Below are 17,107 nucleotides of genomic sequence, written 5' to 3' on the forward strand. Positions count from 1 at the left end.
ATGGTGAAGAGAAACAACAGAAATATTTTTGGTCTTTTTGTGTTTTGGGAAGGAAACAAAGCAAAAACAAGAAATAGCAAACTAAAAGAAACACAGAAAAGCGAGATGGCAGAAATCTGCCAAAACCTGACAGCAGTACAGAAATCGATTTTTAAAAAAATCTTACGTTGCTCAGCTCGAAAAGTGTTCAACTAATGGAAGTTAGATAACAACCTGGGGAACCTGCACAAAAATTGGCAGCTCAAAATGACGCTCTGGCTATTTTTGAGAATTTTTACGGTAGCATTCCAGAATCTGTTTTCAGGCAGCACTTCCCCAAATATCATCTTCCTCTCATTAGAAAACCACTCAAACGAACAAAACAAGTATGTACAAGTATCCAGCAACCATAATATGCAAAGAATGAGTGATGCCGGTATACCTCCCCCCAAGCTTAGGCTTTTGGCCTAAGTGGAGTTCAACCCCAACGAGGATCGTTGTTACTCGCCGGTGGGTAATTCATGGAATAGTCATAGTAAAGTTCCTGTGCAGAAGAAAAGCGTGGAGGCTCCACATATCCAACATGTTGATGCGAGGAACTTGCTGCATCGGATGATGAGTCGGGGTGCTCCTCGACCTCAATGTCGTCTCTTGCATGTTGACCTCCTCTCTCTATGTGTGCATCCAGTGCACCTTCTGTGACCGACCAATCTCCCCTGGAATCAAGGTTAGACAAAACAGGCGCAGGCAATCTTACTAGTTTCTCAGTTTTCTTAGTTATTCTCCAGACTTTCTTATAAAATGTCATCTTGTAAAACAGGTTACCAAAGTTGGAGGAATCTGAAACAAATTCATGTTTAATCATAGAGGCTATATCAAGTTTTTCTATGGGGAATGGAATATCAAAATGATGAGGTTCTACATTATGAAAAGCTAGTAAACGAGAGGCGATGAGACCTCCACAAATTCCACCTTTCTCACGGTTAGTAGCGAGTCTATAAGCTATCAATGCCCCCAAATTATAAGTCTTACTATTTTGCGGTGCCGCAGCTAGAAAAGCCAAATCCGGGATAGAAAGTTTACCACCAATCTTTTTAGCAAGAACGCATTTGGTAATGAAATAGGCAAAGTAGCGGATAGCCGGGAGCTGAATACTAGTGATTTTACCACTATCCCCTGAGAAACTCCTTCCATCACTAATCATCTTGAAGAGGTCCAAGAGTTCTTGCGGCGATCCCCTTATCTTCTCGCACGACCCCCATTGCGGTACTCTAATTGCTGCACAAAAAGCACTAAATGGCAAGTTGACAGCTTTATTGTAAATTTTATACTGGACCGTGGGGTTAGATCGCGACCAATTGAACTTGAAGTCCTGCACAAAAGACATAGTTAATTTTACATATTGTCTTGGCTCTCCTTCAACAAAGTCACTCAGCCCTGCACGAGAAATTAGACTTTGAACATCTTCAAGTATTCCCGCGCTTCTCATAAAATCCGCGCACGGGTAGTAAGAGGGGTATACTCCCTCTTCACGATTGACTCTCATAACTTGTTGGACTTCCAATTCTTGCTGGTTCAAGTGATATCTATTCCACTCCATTTTCTGAAATTTCAACAAACAATATAAAAATTTGATTTGGTGACATATAATCAAGGGGAACTACCATAGGAACTTGCTAGAGTACTAATCATGCAGCAAAACTAGTTTCTACCACTTAGAACAAGCATGCAAGCTCACTAAACATGTTACCTACAGAAGCAAAATATTCAAGATATACTCAACCAAACAAAATTCTACTTGGATGGGTGGAGGAGTCACATACCGAAGAGCAAATGTGCCAAATTTCAGACAGAAATCTGGGCTGAGCAAAGAGATCGAGAAATCTGGAGCTCTGGAGCAAAAACGCGAGAGAGAGGAACTTGGTACGAGTTTTTTCGGGAGAGAGAAGGTGATGGGAGGAAGAGATGGCAAAGTGGGGCAAGGAGGGGCCCACACCACATGGTGGCGCGGCCACCACCTTGGCCGCACCGGCCTGTGGTTTGGCGCCCTCTGGTGCCCCACAGGTCATCCTCTGGTACTCCCAGGTGCCTCGTCGAAAAATAGGACCAACGGTATAATTTTTGTGAATTTTTGAAAACTTTGAAAAAATGCACATTTCTGGGTATTTAGTTTATTATTACTGGCCAGGAAAAATTTTGAAATCTCCAAATAACTAAGGAACTTTGCAAATTAAAAATGCTACAGCAGCTAGAGCAAGTGGAGGAAGAAAGAGATGTTGTTTACCGCCTCTATGCATATAAAAAGTATTCGTTAACAAGGTTGATCAAGTCTTGCCACCAAATAACTTTTACATAGCATAAGAAGAAATAAACCTCAAATCAATCATGTTACCTTGAATTGTATTGATATGGATCCAATCACAAGAGTTTGATATTCTTCCTTAGGCTCATATATAGGACAATCAATAGTTCCCACTTTGATAGTTCTCACATTAGAAATAGTATTAACTCCACACGCTTTCTCAATCTTCTTGGGAAAATAAACGGTATGCTCCCTATCACCAACATTGAAAGTAACCTTTCCTTTATTGCAATCAATAACAGCCCCTGCGGTGTTAAGAAAAGGTCTCCCAAGAATAATAGACATATTATCATCTTCCGGCATTTCCAACACAACAAAATCAGTTAATATCAAGCAATTAGTAGTAACTTGAACAGGAACATTCTCACATATACCAACAGGAATAGCAGTAGATTTATCAGCCATTTGCAAAGATATATCAGTAGGTATCAACTTATCTAGGTAAAGTCTCTTATAAAGAGAAAAAGGCATAACACTAACACCGGCTCCCAAGTCACATAGAGCAGTTTTAACATAATTATTCTTGATAGAACAAGGAATAGTAGGTATACCTGGGTCGCCCAACTTCTTTGGAACTTTGCCATTGAAAGAGTAATTAGCAAGCATAGTGGAAATTTCCTCATTGGGGATTTTCCTTTTGTTAGTAACAATATCTTTCATATACTTTGAATAAGGAGGCAATTTAATAGCATCAGTCAAAGGGATTTGCAAGAATAAAGGTTTCATCCAATCGCAAAATTTATTATAGTGTTCTTCTTCCTTTGATTTTAGTTTCTTAGCAGGAAAAGGCATTTGCTTTTGCACCCAAGGTTCTCTTTCATTACCATGTTTCTCAGCAATAAAATCTTCTTTAGTGTACTTTTTATTTTTAGCATGCTTTTCAGGTTCTTATTCAACCTCTTCCTTATCAGGAGTATCATTCTTATCATTATCTTTATCATTATCATGTTCATTACCACTTTCAGTTTCAGCATCAGAAATAGAAATACTATTAGGATCATTAACAGGTTCAGAGGATTCTACAACATTTTTATGTTTCTTCTTCTTTTTCTTCTTAGAATGAGCACTAGGTTCAATGTGTTGAGAATCTTGTTCAATTCTTTTGGGATGCCCTTCAGGATATAGAGGATCCTGGGTAGAGACACCACCTCTAGTTGTTACTTCATAAGCATGTTTCTCTTTAGAATTATTTCCTAACAAGTCATTTTGCACTTTAGTGAGTTGATCAATTTGAGTTTGAATCATATGAAAATGTTTAACAAGCATCTTAACATCGTTGAAGGTTCTCTCTACAATATCATGCAATTCACTAATAGCTCGGGAATTTTCCATTAAATGATTCTCTACTCTCATATTAAAATTTTCTTGCTTAACAATATAATTATCAAACTCATCTAAGCATTGTGCAGGAGGTTTCGAATACGGAATATCTTCCTTAGTAAAGCGTTGAAGGGAGTTTACCTCAATCATGGATGAAGGGGGAATTATCTCACATATATCTTCTATAGGAGGTAGATTCTTCACATCTTCAGATTTAATACCTTTCTCCTTGAGAGACTTCTTGGCTTCCCTCATATCTTCATCATTCAATTTAATTAAACCCCTCTTCTTCAATATTGGCGTTGGAGTTGGTTCAGGCGTAGTCCAATCATCATGATTCCGGCTTATTTTAGCCAATAATTCTTGCCGTCTGGAGTTCTTTTCCTGAAAACACAACCAGCACAACTATCCAGGTATGCCCTAGACTCAATGGTTAGTCCACTATAAAATATATCAAGTAAATCATGCTTTTCCAAATCATGGTCAGGCCGAGCTCTAATAAGAGAGCAAAATCTCGCCCAAGCCTCAGGCAATTTCTCTTCATCTCCCTGGTCAAAATTATAAATTCTCTGCAAAGCAATATGTTGAGCACTAGCAGGAAAGTATTTGCGGAAGAAAACATCAAGCAGTTCTTTTGGACTTCTAATAGAATTAGGTAGCAAATTATTATACCAAGTTTTAGCGTCATCCTTTAATGAGAATGGAAAAATTTTAGCAACAAAGTAAGTACGCATCTTGACATCATCAGAAAACAAGCTACTTAGAGTAGATAACTCAGTCATGTGTTCAACAGCACTTTCTTTTTCAGTACCACAAAAGGGTGCTTTCTCAACAATAGCTATATGAGATAGATCAAAAGAAAAATCATAATCTTTATCCTTAATGTTTATAGGAGATGTGGCAAATTTAGGATCAGGAGACAGTTTATATCTAACAGCATGTTCTGCAAGCAACTTTTTAATTTTTCTTGCATCAGTAGTAGCATTGCATTTTTCAATAAAATCATCATTAAGCTCCACATAATCTTCATCAGGATCATCACTAAAATAATCAAGTTCAGGTGAATTAACAGGTGTAGTAGCATTAGGAGTTTCAGTATTTTCTATTTGTCTAGACCTAGCAATTGTAGCATCTAGAAAGGATCCCAATGAACCACTATCATCAAGCACAGCAGAAACATTATCAATATCATGAGAATTTTCAGATTCAGCAGAAGTACCCGCATGTGAAGCATGTGGCGGTGAAACAAGTTTATCAATCACAGATGGTGAATCAAGAGCAGCAGAGGTATTCAGAATTGTACCTTTTCTTGTAGTGGATGGTAATATGGCGATCTTAGTGAACCCATGATGGAGAATTTGCAGCGAACAATATTAATCCAAGTGAACTTCCAAATAAAGCTATGCTCCCCGGCAATGGCGCCAGAAAATAGTCTTGATGACCCACAAGTATAGGGGATCGCAACAGTCTTCGAGGGAAGTAAAACCCAATTTATTGATTCGACACAAGGGGAGACAAAGAACACTTGGAAGCCTTAACAGCGGAGTTGTCAATTCAGCTGCACCTAGAAACAGACTTGCTCGCAAGAATTTATCAATAGTAACAGTTTTATAGCAGTAGCAGTAGTGAAATAACAGCAGCAGAGTAACAGAGACAGCAGCAGTGATTTTAGTAAACAGCAGGATTAAAATACTGTAGGCACGGGGACGGATGATGGGCGTTGCATGGATGAGAGAAACTCATGTAACAATCATAGCAGGGCATTTGCAGATAATAATAAAACGGTGTCCAAGTACAAAGCAATCAATAGGCATGTGTTCCATATATAGTCGTGCGTGCTCGCAATGAGAAACTTGCACAACATCTTTTGTCCTACCAGCTGGTGGCAGCCGGGCCTCAAGGGAAACTACTGGATATTAAGGTACTCCTTTTAATAGAGTACCGGAGCAAAGCATTAACACTCCGTGAACACATGTGATCCTCACATCGCTACCATCCCCTCCGGTTGTCCCAATTCTTGTCACTTCGGGGCCATTGGTTCCGGACAGCGACATGTGTATACAACTTATAGGTAAGACCATAAACAATGAATATCTTGATGAAGCAATAACATGTTCAGATCTGAGATCATGGCACTCGGGCCCTAGTGACAAGCATTAAGCATAACAAGTTGCAACAATATCATCAAAGTACCAATTACGGACACTAGGCACTATGCCCTAACAATCTTATGCTATTACATGACCAATCTCATCCAATCCCTACCATCCCCTTCGGCCTACAGCGGGGGAATTACTCACACATGGATGGGGGAAACATGGCTGGTTGATGTAGAGGCGTTGGCGGTGATGGCGGCGATGATCTCCTCCAATTCCCCGTCCCGGCGGAGTGCCAGAACGGAGACTTCTGGCTCCCGCGACGGAGTTTCGCGATGTGGCGGCGTTCTGGAGGGTTTCTGGCGACTTCGACTTCTCCCCGTGCGTTTTTAGGTCGAGGCCGATAAATAGTCTGAAGGAGCGTGTCGGAGGCCGGCCGAGGGGGCCACACCACAGGGCCGCGCGGGCCCCCCTGGGCCGCGCCGCCCTATGGTGTGGGGCCCTCGGGCCTCCACCTGGTTTGTCCTTCTGGCTCCGTCATTATTCTGGGAAAATAGGGCCTTCTGCATAAATTCCGAGGATTTTCCCGAAAGTTGGATTTCTGCACAAAAACGAGACACCAGAGCAGTTCTGCTGAAAACAGCGTTAGTCCGTGTTAGTTGCATCCAAAATACACAAATTAGAGGCAAAACAATAGCAAAAGTGTTCGGGAAAGTAGATACGTTTTGGACGTATCAGGTACTATCTCACAGATGGTATTTACCCTAACTATGCAACCCTTGTCAAGTCCATAAAAGAGAAAAAGGACAGGCCTTTGACAAGAAAGGAAGCTTGCTTCACCAGAAACCAAGAGGCATGCCGCAAGGATATTGAGAGAGCTTTTGGTGTCCTGCAAGCAAGGTTTGCAATTGTCAGGGGTCCTGCTAGGTTTTGGGACAAGGAAACTCTTGTTGATGTCATGACATGTTGTGTGATTCTTCACAACATGATCATTGAAGATGAAAGAGGTTTAAACTTGCCATGTTTCTATGACAATGTTGGCACCCGAGTGCAGCCCGAGAGGAACCCTGATCGGCTTGAAGCTTTTCTTGCAGCTCATCGAGGCATTGAAAATGCCGAGACTCATCACCAACTCACCCAAGATTTGATTGAACACCATTGGCAGTTGCATGGCCAATGATTTATTACATTCATTTCCCATTGTTGTATGTGTGAAACATTCATTTCCTATTTGTGTATGTGTGAAACATTTGTTATTTGTTTAATTCTTCCATTAGAACATTTGTTGACATTTCCGAAAAACATTATTGTAATAATTAAGACGATTATTGTGTGATGTAAAACATTTATTTTATGTGAATGGTGTGTTGGTTCTAATATGCAATTTGTCAAAAAACCCTGTTTTGAGGGGTTGAAAACTCGGACGAGCTAGCAGACCCCGTATCCCACCCCGTAAAACAGAATATCTCGTCCGAGTTTTCGGCCGGCGAAAAGTGAATACAGGGCCCTCTACTCGCGTTTTAAGGGGCGAAAAAATACGGGACCTGTTAGACATGCTCTAATCAATTGTTATATCCCACGGTATGATTGCTGCACCCCCATGGAGCTCTCACAGCGCTTTGGATTTTCGGCCGTCCGATCGAGCTGACGTGGCGCGATCTCGGCCGTCCGTTCGGTCCAGGGCGCGAGGCCCTCGTGCGAACCCGCATTTTATCCATGGGTCATGTAAAGGCCCGCCTGGCCCGGTCGTGCGAGCGCCCCCAGCCTAACCCTCTCCCAATCCTTGCAGCCGCCACCTCCCCCCACCGCATCCCCATCTCCGTCTCGTCGCGGCCGCCGCGTCCCCATCTCCGGCTCGTCGCGGCCGCCTCCCTAGCTCTCCACCACAGCCGGCCTCCTCTCCGGCGAGCCGTCGTCGCCCGCGCCCTCTCCTCTTCCCCCTATGGCGCTCGAGGGGCGGCGCTGGGCCGGAGGTGGAGGAGGTCGGCCGCGAGGTTCCAGGGTGCCGCTGCCACGGTCAAACCGTAGCCGCCGCCCAATCCCCTCGCGTGCTACGCCCCTGCCCAATCCCCTTCCTTCTCCTGCCACCATCCTTCTCCTCCTTCACCTCTCGTCCCTGCCCTTCTCGTCTCCGACCTCGCAGCTCCCATGGCCGTCGTGGGAGGAGCGGCTGGTGGCCGGCGGGAGCTGCATCCCGTGCCGCCACCGGATGAGCGGTTGGTGGCCGACGGGAGCAGTCCGTCGCCGTCGCTAGAGGAGTGGCTGCTGGCCGGCGGGCGCATCGCAGCCACACCGCCGACGCCCGTCGTGCCATCCCCGGAGGAGCAGCTGGTGGAGCTCAGCCCGTCCTACCCATCTCCGATTTGTTTTGCTAGACCGCCTAGCCTCCTCCACCTCTTCATCGTCACCAAGGACGCCGGCCAGCAACAGAACAATGGCCCTGCTCTTGCTGGAGGAACAATTATACAGAAGATTAGACCCTAATATTGATGGTCTCCAGGTAATAATCTGAATTTTAGTTGAGGTTTCTCACGAGGTTGCAGCACCAATAGTCTGAATATTCTTAGCCATGTACTTTTACCTCGTGAAGCTTGACTATATCTGTATTTTTTCTTGTTGTTTGTTTCAGGGCTAGGGTTCTGTACTAAGTAGGAAATAAGACCAGGTTGCAACCAGTAGTTGCGAACGGCCGGAGGGCCTCGCCCCTGATACAGGCATCTTGTTGTCGCGTCGTGCCTCTCTGCTGGGTATATGTATAATGAAGGTATGTGCAGCCTATTCAGCAGCTGTTTTTTTTCCACTTCAATTCAGATGTTTTTTAATAGTGATCTGACGAATTATCAGTTTCAATGTGTATTGTGCTATTGAAATAATGATAGACCAATGCAATGCTTGATTAATCCAGGTAGCACGAATTCTAAATAAGGAACTTTCTAACCGGACATCATGTTCATGCTCACTATAGGTGAAACTGTTCATGCACGTTATTAACATGCAAATTCAACATAGTGTGGCTACAAAGTGGGAAGTTAGTTCTTCATAAAAATCTCATAGCTACAAAAACATACATGGGAGATAAGATATTTTCGCAGAGAAGAAAAGCACGTAGAAATCCTCTTCAGAGAATAATTGTTTTCCAGCAAGCTGACTTTTGGTTATTCATTGCAGATCTGCATACTCCTTTAACTCTTATATTGACTCTCAGTTTGTGCATGAATGATGAATCTGTAATGTGCCTTCTCTTTGCTAATGAATTGCAGGCACTTACACTATTATTTGCTTGAATTTTGTTACAGAGCTAAAGGGTTCTTCAGTTTGCAGTAGGCTGTAGCCTTCATAACTACATGCAAAGGCAGCTGAGTCCGGAACCAAGAATGACAGCCTAGGCGGCTTGTTTATACGGTATGCTATCTATTTTTCATCTATTGTCTGTAATATTTTCATTTTCTGGAAGATCGGCACATTAGTTCTTGATAACAGTTAGGATTCAGGTGGGCCAAGATTTTGCATGTGACATCCTGAACGCGTTCTCATGGTTTGATTTCCTTTTGTTTAGATTTTTGTAGTGCTTTTTCTTCCATATATATGATTCTTGCCATTAAATTAGTTCATCCTTTACTTTGAAGGCATGTTGTTTGTGTTTGCATATTCAATCTGATGAAGCTGCACTTCAATCTACAGATATCGATTTAGCTTTGTCAAAGTGGCAAATGAAAGTTAATAATGAAATATAGTACATGACCTTACTCTTACACATGTTAGTATGGTCTATTAACTAAAGGCTAGCCGAAACAGTAACCATGAAGCCCTATTTGATTGGTATTTCTTACATGGTTACATAGTCCTGCTATTTTAACTGTTTGGATTGCGTTTCAGCTATTTTCATTTTTTGCAATTGTAAGTATTCACGTGTATATTTTCATCTTCTTGCTGCAATAGCTGATGTACATGATGCTCTTGAAATTATTCCCACGTGTGATATTTACTGATTGATCATGTTTCAGATGTTTCCCTTATTGCACCTTGGTTGGGCGGTGAGGTTGAGGTGTTGTGCGGCAGGGTAACCAACCAAGGCCTATTGTGTCCGCTGTCCCTGCATTGATGCCACATCCACCCTAGCTATCATGTCGTCGTAGTTGAGGTCTTCCAAAGATGAAACCATACTGGATAATAAAGTTTATGAATCGGGTAAGCGACATCCCCTATTAGGGTTATTTCTATACGATCACATTGAAGCCATTACTACCTTCTGCTGCTCTAGGGGGTTGCTTTCTACCAATGCTTGTTTTTTCTATTTCGTAAATCTGCTAAGAGGCGATAAAAATAATGTTGGTCTGTAGAGGTGAGAATCTAGAGTTCTTAGTTATAATAGTCTTTGACAAAAGTTACAAAATATTAGACATCATATCCCTCACTTGTCTGATATACCTACAAACGCACAAAGAATCTCCATTTTCTGTAGCATAGACGGCAAATTTGTGAAATTATTCTGCCACTGTCATGCTCCTTTATGTACACTTACGGAATGGTATCAATTTAATAATCTTCTTAGTATATAAGTTCTTAGAATATTTTATTTTTCCTTGCATGCAAAAACTGATCAAGATGAGAAACATTATAATTGATGCAAAATCTGTAGTTATTGGGGCATGTTTGTGTAATTTCAAGGTACCATGACTTTGGAATTCAGCTCCTACCCCTCCTCTGATGTGGTGTTGTGAGAGCAAGAAAAAGATCAGGCATGCTCTGTCTCTACATCGAGCGTCCACATGGCCAGATTGACCGGAATAAACTCTGGGTGAGCTCTTGCACGACCTGATTTCTTCTTCTGCTCTATGCTTTTTTTTAGATTTCATAAATTTACCTTCCAAGACAAAGCCTAATGGTGAAGTGCCTAAAATTAATTATCTAATGCCTAGAATCCTTGGAAAGAAGAGGTCTTGAGGTGTGGAACTCAAGCCGTCTATTTATTTATACCTCCATATATCAGTGCAAAAGACTAATGAAGTTACTGTTTCTTATTTTTTCTATTCCTTATTTATACCTCCAAGCGTTGGTGGAGATCCTAATAAAGTTACAGATTATAGATGCAAAAAGGAATATTTCATTGTGTATAAATGATCCTAGAGCTCTTAGATATGTGTTGGAATTTTAGTTTTCTAATAGATGTGTAATGAGGAATATAGATGTGTATTGGAATATGACTCTGGCTGACTAATGAGGAATATTCCAGTGTGTAAATTTTTTTTCTAATATTGGAATTATAATTTGTGCTTTTGCGTCAACTTGAGAAATAACCGGTCAATGGCAGTCATAAGTTCATCATGTGTAGTTGTACGTACTTTTGTTGATTTCTGCACCACATGGAATGATCTGATAGTTTTTCCCAAACAACAACTCAATGAATGAACTCTACATCTTTTATTCAGCATATTATGTATACAAGTACAAGTATACTGATATTTGATAGTGGTCCAGGGTGAAACTTACTTGATTGCAGACAGCCGGGGAAGAGTTTGCCAACATTTGTCCCTGCTACAAGATTTTTTGGTGATGTCATCTATTCAAGCTCTGATTTAGTTCCCCCTGGCAAATAAGGATGTATATGACAAATTAGTACACTGCAACATGAGTTTGAAACTCTGAATTATTGGTGCAGTTAAGCTGGTCTGGTAGTCTACTCCTTCGGAGATGCTGCAAATGGTGCGACCTCGCCATGAAGCTCGTCACCCATGTGCAGCGGGCAGAAACTGTCTGGTCTTACAACTTCGGAGCATGAAGGTGATAGTACGATATGCCCCTTCCCCTGCTGTTCTGCCTGCAGACGCAGCTCACGCCCATGGGCTCGCCGTCTAGGTCAGTGTTGGGTAAGAATAGATTGTTCAGAGGTTTAATATAGTTCCAGTGTGTATAAATTACAGAAACTGTATTTCTTGATATGTTTTGGTAGGGCCTGGATCTGGAAGAGGAGTAGAATATCCCGGCGAACATCGACCATGCTAGCGGCTCGAGAGATGCGGGGTGACAGGACGCAGCGCAGCAGTCTAGACAGACAACATGAGCGGAGTCCAAAGTGAGCTTCTGTCTCTCCAAACATGTTCGATGTGGCTGAGCTTCAGTAATTGTACTTTGTTCGATGCTATCTATAGTTACTAGATTTTAAAATTTTATTTAATGAGATACAAAACTGAGCATCTTCTGTATTCTGATGTACATGGTCATTAATATATCGTATCTAGAAGTTTTTCAGGTTGCAGATTTGTGTTTTAGGAAACAACCCAACCAGATATTGAAATTGATTTAGCCATTTGATCGAATAAGTAAACCTATTAGGGTCGTGCTGTGTAGAATGCAGAGAAAGTAATATTTTTAATGAGATAGTGTTGCATCTAATTATTTATAATTTGTAAAATGAAAGGATATTTTGCTCTTGCATTATAGTTGATTTTTTAGTACCAAGTTTTGGACCAGATTATGTTCAATATTTGGTGGTTATTTCCTTATTTGTTACCAAAAGAGAAGGGTTCATGTATCAGTACTGCTACCATTAGTCCAGCAATTCACGATATTATAAGACATTTTTGTTTCTAGATAAAGAGATAGTTTAGTTCGGTTCTTTAATCCAAGAGCTCTTTTTACAATACAATCGCATTTACATTCTGGTAGAAGCCGGCCACTAAGAAAGTACTTCAGCTCATCCTAACTGGCCAATGATCTTCCCATATTCTTGTCATTTATCTAATTCTAAATCAGTTCTATATGTAAATATGGTGCCAAAGGCAAAGTGCAAAGCATACTTTACAGTTGTCCATATCTGCTCCTTTTATCATCATGTTACCATTCATCTTCTTATTGTCTGTCTAATAATTTAAGGGTGATGTTTGTTTTATAGGAAGTGTTGCACCTAACATCTTATACACGATGAACTCTCACATTTATGTGAACTCAATTTGTGTATTCAGGCAAGAGGCTTAAGTTTTAGTGTAATCCTAATACTGAGTTGAAACTTGCTAGATAAATTGGCATTAGTGTTTTCTCATGGGGTTCAACTTGACAAGGATAATGCCCAACCAACTGAAGACTTCAACAGCTTGGTAAGTTCATAGCGGCATATTATGCTCATCACGTTCCTCCCTAAAAATTATATCACTTTTTCACTTTCTAGGTTGCAAATCTATGTATTGGTGAAACATAAGACATATATTGTGTATTTTCTAGGTTAATTTTGCAGCATTTACATTTAGTTTGCAGTGAAATAACAATGAAGTTAAGCTTGATGTTAGAGACAATATAGGTTTTGTATCGTGGGAGGTGAGGTGATCCACTTGGCCTTTAGGTACAGAGATCTGTGCGTTGGTGTCTGCCAGATGCATAGTTTGTGGTCTCATAGGTGCAGCATTGCAATGATCATTGTCGATGTCCCTTGCTCACAGAAATTCATGGTAGCTCTAAGTTTTATTTTGCTAATGTCGTGCTATGAGCCTCTTCTGCTAAAGTAAAAAAAATGGATTAATACTTTGCTGCTAAAAGTTGCACGGAGTAGTATTAAAATCCGCAAAGAATGATTGAATAGATGATTTCTTTATGATATAGGCCCTTAGTTGTTATTTTAAGCTATGGATGGCCCGTTTAGACGGTGCCAACTTCCTCCCGGCTGCTCCTGATATGCCACCACACTTTTCTCCTCAACTACGTCGACTCAACTCAAGCGCAGCTAAGGATCAGTGCTCATAATCATTTTCATTCTTTCAGACTGGTGGTCATGAAACAATCCAATCAGCTGAGATTTTTTTTTTGTTATGATTGGCTCTCAGTTCATAAATAAATATTGACGGTAATTCTAAATTTTCTTTTGATACTAAAGTCTCTTCTGCTAGACACAAATTGGGTCTTCTCCGTGGGCAGAAGTATTGTCTTGTACGTATTGCTATATTTCCTTCCTTCAAGGACTTTTTATACATATATTGTTGAATTCTTGCAAAAATAAGCTGTGTATACCTTCTGTATTATATACACCGGTTGGTAGATTCTAGCAATGAGTTTTTTTTTTGCTTCATACAACTGATTTGTGTTGGTGAGCAATAGTCAGCTCAAATTGGTATTAACCTAGCAAACTAATTGTATGATCTATGCTCTCCTTTCTTACGTCCTAACCATGAGAAAATATCTCAAGTGGAGACAAGCCAAATTGAGGTGTTATATGACAGGAATGTGAATTAATACCATTGCTCACTCCAGGATATATGGCGATAGTTGTAATAGCTGGTACTCCTTGAGCTTTTGCTTCTACATGGTAAGCTTAGGCTCTCCATGAATAGTCCATATCATCACAAGCATTGATATATGCTATCTGTTCACACAAAAAATAAGTGGGTCAATTGCTTTTTTAGCTAATTTTATGATATCGGAAAGTTAAATAGATGTGACACAAAACTGATGCACTTTTTCTCAGGGATAGCATGTCTTGAGCTACCTTAGTCGATATTGCTGATCTCTCTACTATCTCTCCCCTGAAGGTACATCAACTGGGTCAGCAACAACATTAAACACCGATTCACGCGGAAAGCCCGGTGCAAGTACCATCAAGTCTGACTTATTAATCACTTGTCCAAATTATTTTCAGATGCTGCTTTGAACACAAGAAAGATCCCAGGTTCTGCTACATCAACAGGTAAGGGATTGGTGTCTTCTGTCAACTTCCAGATAACACACCAGCACCAATATGTTCGTTCAAGCCTCAATCCCAGTGTCACTTTCACAACTCCAAGCGGAGGTTTCAGCTCTTCTTGCGGTGACAATTGCAGAGCTGCTTCATCCACAGCAGGTTACACTCCACACCAACAACACAAGGAATCCTTCTAGCCCCCGGTCCAGTGGGAAATTCAACAACAAGAGTTTATTTTATTGTTTTCCCGTCTATTTTATGAGTTGCGATGAAAAATTCATCAACACATTATTGTCTCCCCGTCTATTTTATTAGTGCCATACGTAATAGAAACTGATACAAGAGTCTATTTTATTAGCGCCATACAATATAAAAACTGATACAAGTCACTAGATTACGCGCCAAGGTGCCCGCCTAAATCTACAAAATAATAGAGTGGAATTGGCCAATTAATTATACACTATGTATGTTAGAAAATGCATTTTTTATTTCAATGTTTATAATTTTACTAGCAAACAAATATGAGTACATCAGGATGGTGCGCCGAGGCGCACCTGATAAAATTTAGGTTCTATGGGATGAGATGAAGGGTATGCTCCTCTCAAAGGTATCATGTTATTTCGTGGAAGAATTTGTCCTGGGCTAATGGTTCACTTCAATTCTGAGCTCCTCTTTCTATTTCATAGAATATCTTAGGCTAATGTAATATGATCCGGTCTTCAGGTCTTGCATGTTATATCTGAGCTGAAACTAAACATGAATGCTTACTGGACCTTGGTCGAGACTTGGTAACCTTGGTGGAAACTAAACATGTAGCCTCGGCGTACTATTGATCCCAAGTTTCATGTTTAGTGGACCTTGGTGGAGACTCATGTAGCCTCTGTATACATTCACATTCGTTATTGTTATGAGAATTCTTAAATATATTTATATATGAATGCTAAGGTCCATGGTTAAGTCAAATTTTGTCTTTGATTACTTCTTCCGCGGGGCTGTTGTTCCCTGTTAATAAAAAGTCTTCATATGTAGCATACCTGTAAGATATTGATTGGTGTTGACTGCCTAGGAGCTTTGAGTTTAATTAGGAATCAACTTAAAACTTTATTTATAAAATCAACAATATTAATAGTTTATATTTCTTACAAACTAGCATCCGATGTATCTGGTGTAACAATCGAAGAGCGGTATTGTTTTTTTTTTGCAAGTTCATACATTTAAGTGTTACTTAGATTCATGCAAATGTACATACCACTGAATGTAGCTGTGATTGTATGTTGTGGTATTTACAGCGTAATTTATCGTGTTTGCTTGGGGTCGCGCACCTAACTGTGCCTTACTTACATCTGTTTCTCTTGACAGAACCATATGGTGTTAGTCATTGTAATACATTTACCTATTTTTCTGATTGTGTAAGCCTTTGCTACCCAGTTCGTGATTTTGTTTGCTCTTATCCTAATTTCACTTATCTACTTAGTTTTGTAAAATTTTAAAAACATTATTATTCTTCATGTTTTCTAATTATCGTTATACAGAATGAAAATTGAGGTGAATTCATGATTTTCTTCTTCCTATTTCCTTATCTACTTAATTTGCATCAACACGATTTTCACGGGATCGTGCGCCAAGGCGCACATCTAAATCTAGTCATCTTATAAATTGCGGCAGGTTCCAAGAGTTGGAGCCAATAGCCACGGTGTGCAGCGGCCATGACGACAAGATAAAAGCCTTCGCAGGCGTGGGTTCCTGATAACAAACAAAAGCAGATCTAGTTGGTAGTTCTCATCCCCGTCTATCTATGTACATGTTTCAGTATTAATTTCTCTCATTATATCTGTTTCCGTTTCTTTGTAAGGATGCGGTGACTGACAAGGACGAGAGCGAACTGGCTAGGCGGGTCACCTATGCGTTTCGGAGGTGCCATACTCGGAGTTTATTCCTCTGCCGGCAGGAGCACATGCGTCACTCCGCCTCGAACTATACCTACTACCGTATCAGTCCGGCGAATTGCCTTTGTGAGATCCAGAAAAGTTCGATGCTACGGCACTTGGTAGCGCTAGATCTTGCAACTGTGATCACATAGTTTTTGCGATTGTTAATTGTAACCTGTGAAATCTTTGTACATTGAATTTATTTGGCTGTTATCAATGGTTTGTATTTCTCCAATGCGTACGAAATACTGGGTGATACGAGCTCTAATAAGTGGAAATACAACAATTGGGATATATAAATTTTAGGCAACATAGCTGAAATATAACAGCAAGAAATTAAAAAAAAAAGCGAATTCGAAATACAGAATGGGCCGAATCTATCATGTAGGCCCAAATATTTTACACGGTCAGAAATTTAGAAATAGACCTTGTTTACCAAACTTCCAACCATAGAGACCCCATGGTCAGTAATCATAGTAACCGGCAGTTTGTTTGTCCTCTTAGTTATAATTAAATCTGACGGGTCAAATGCACCGTCCACTATTATGAAAACCGACGGGAGGTAATAACTATCGGATAAATTATACCCGATGGGAAACTATCGACTATTGAACAGAACATACCCGACGGCTCACCGTCGGCTTGTTACCATGGGAAAAGATATTAGCCGACCATACCGTCGGGTACTATTGTAATGGCCGACCGAGCATAGCCGACGGGAGATGGCCGACGGTAAACTGTCGGATATAAGTGTATC

The 17,107-nt window shown here is 40.7% G+C and overlaps 1 long non-coding RNA gene across 12 annotated transcripts; it reads left to right on the top strand.

The window, feature by feature from the left end:
- Positions 1–7,516: 7,516 nt before the first annotated feature.
- On the top strand, positions 7,517–16,580 carry LOC127316378 (uncharacterized). Of its 12 annotated transcripts, XR_011748013.1 has the most exons (14): positions 7,517–8,257; positions 8,387–8,521; positions 9,054–9,159; positions 9,762–9,945; positions 10,426–10,555; positions 11,236–11,307; positions 11,417–11,613; positions 11,708–11,830; positions 12,772–12,851; positions 13,996–14,050; positions 14,210–14,273; positions 14,381–14,581; positions 16,088–16,194; positions 16,275–16,580. It is a non-coding gene; the product is annotated as an uncharacterized lncRNA (long non-coding RNA). The 12 variants fall into 12 exon arrangements; XR_011748010.1 differs by having other exon boundaries at positions 13,996–14,273; XR_011748009.1 differs by having other exon boundaries at positions 14,210–14,581.
- The last annotated feature ends 527 nt before the right edge of the window (positions 16,581–17,107 follow it).

The sequence above is a fragment of the Lolium perenne genome, chromosome 7 (assembly GCF_019359855.2).
Source record: "Lolium perenne isolate Kyuss_39 chromosome 7, Kyuss_2.0, whole genome shotgun sequence".
In the NCBI taxonomy this organism is placed as follows: Eukaryota; Viridiplantae; Streptophyta; class Magnoliopsida; order Poales; family Poaceae; genus Lolium; species Lolium perenne.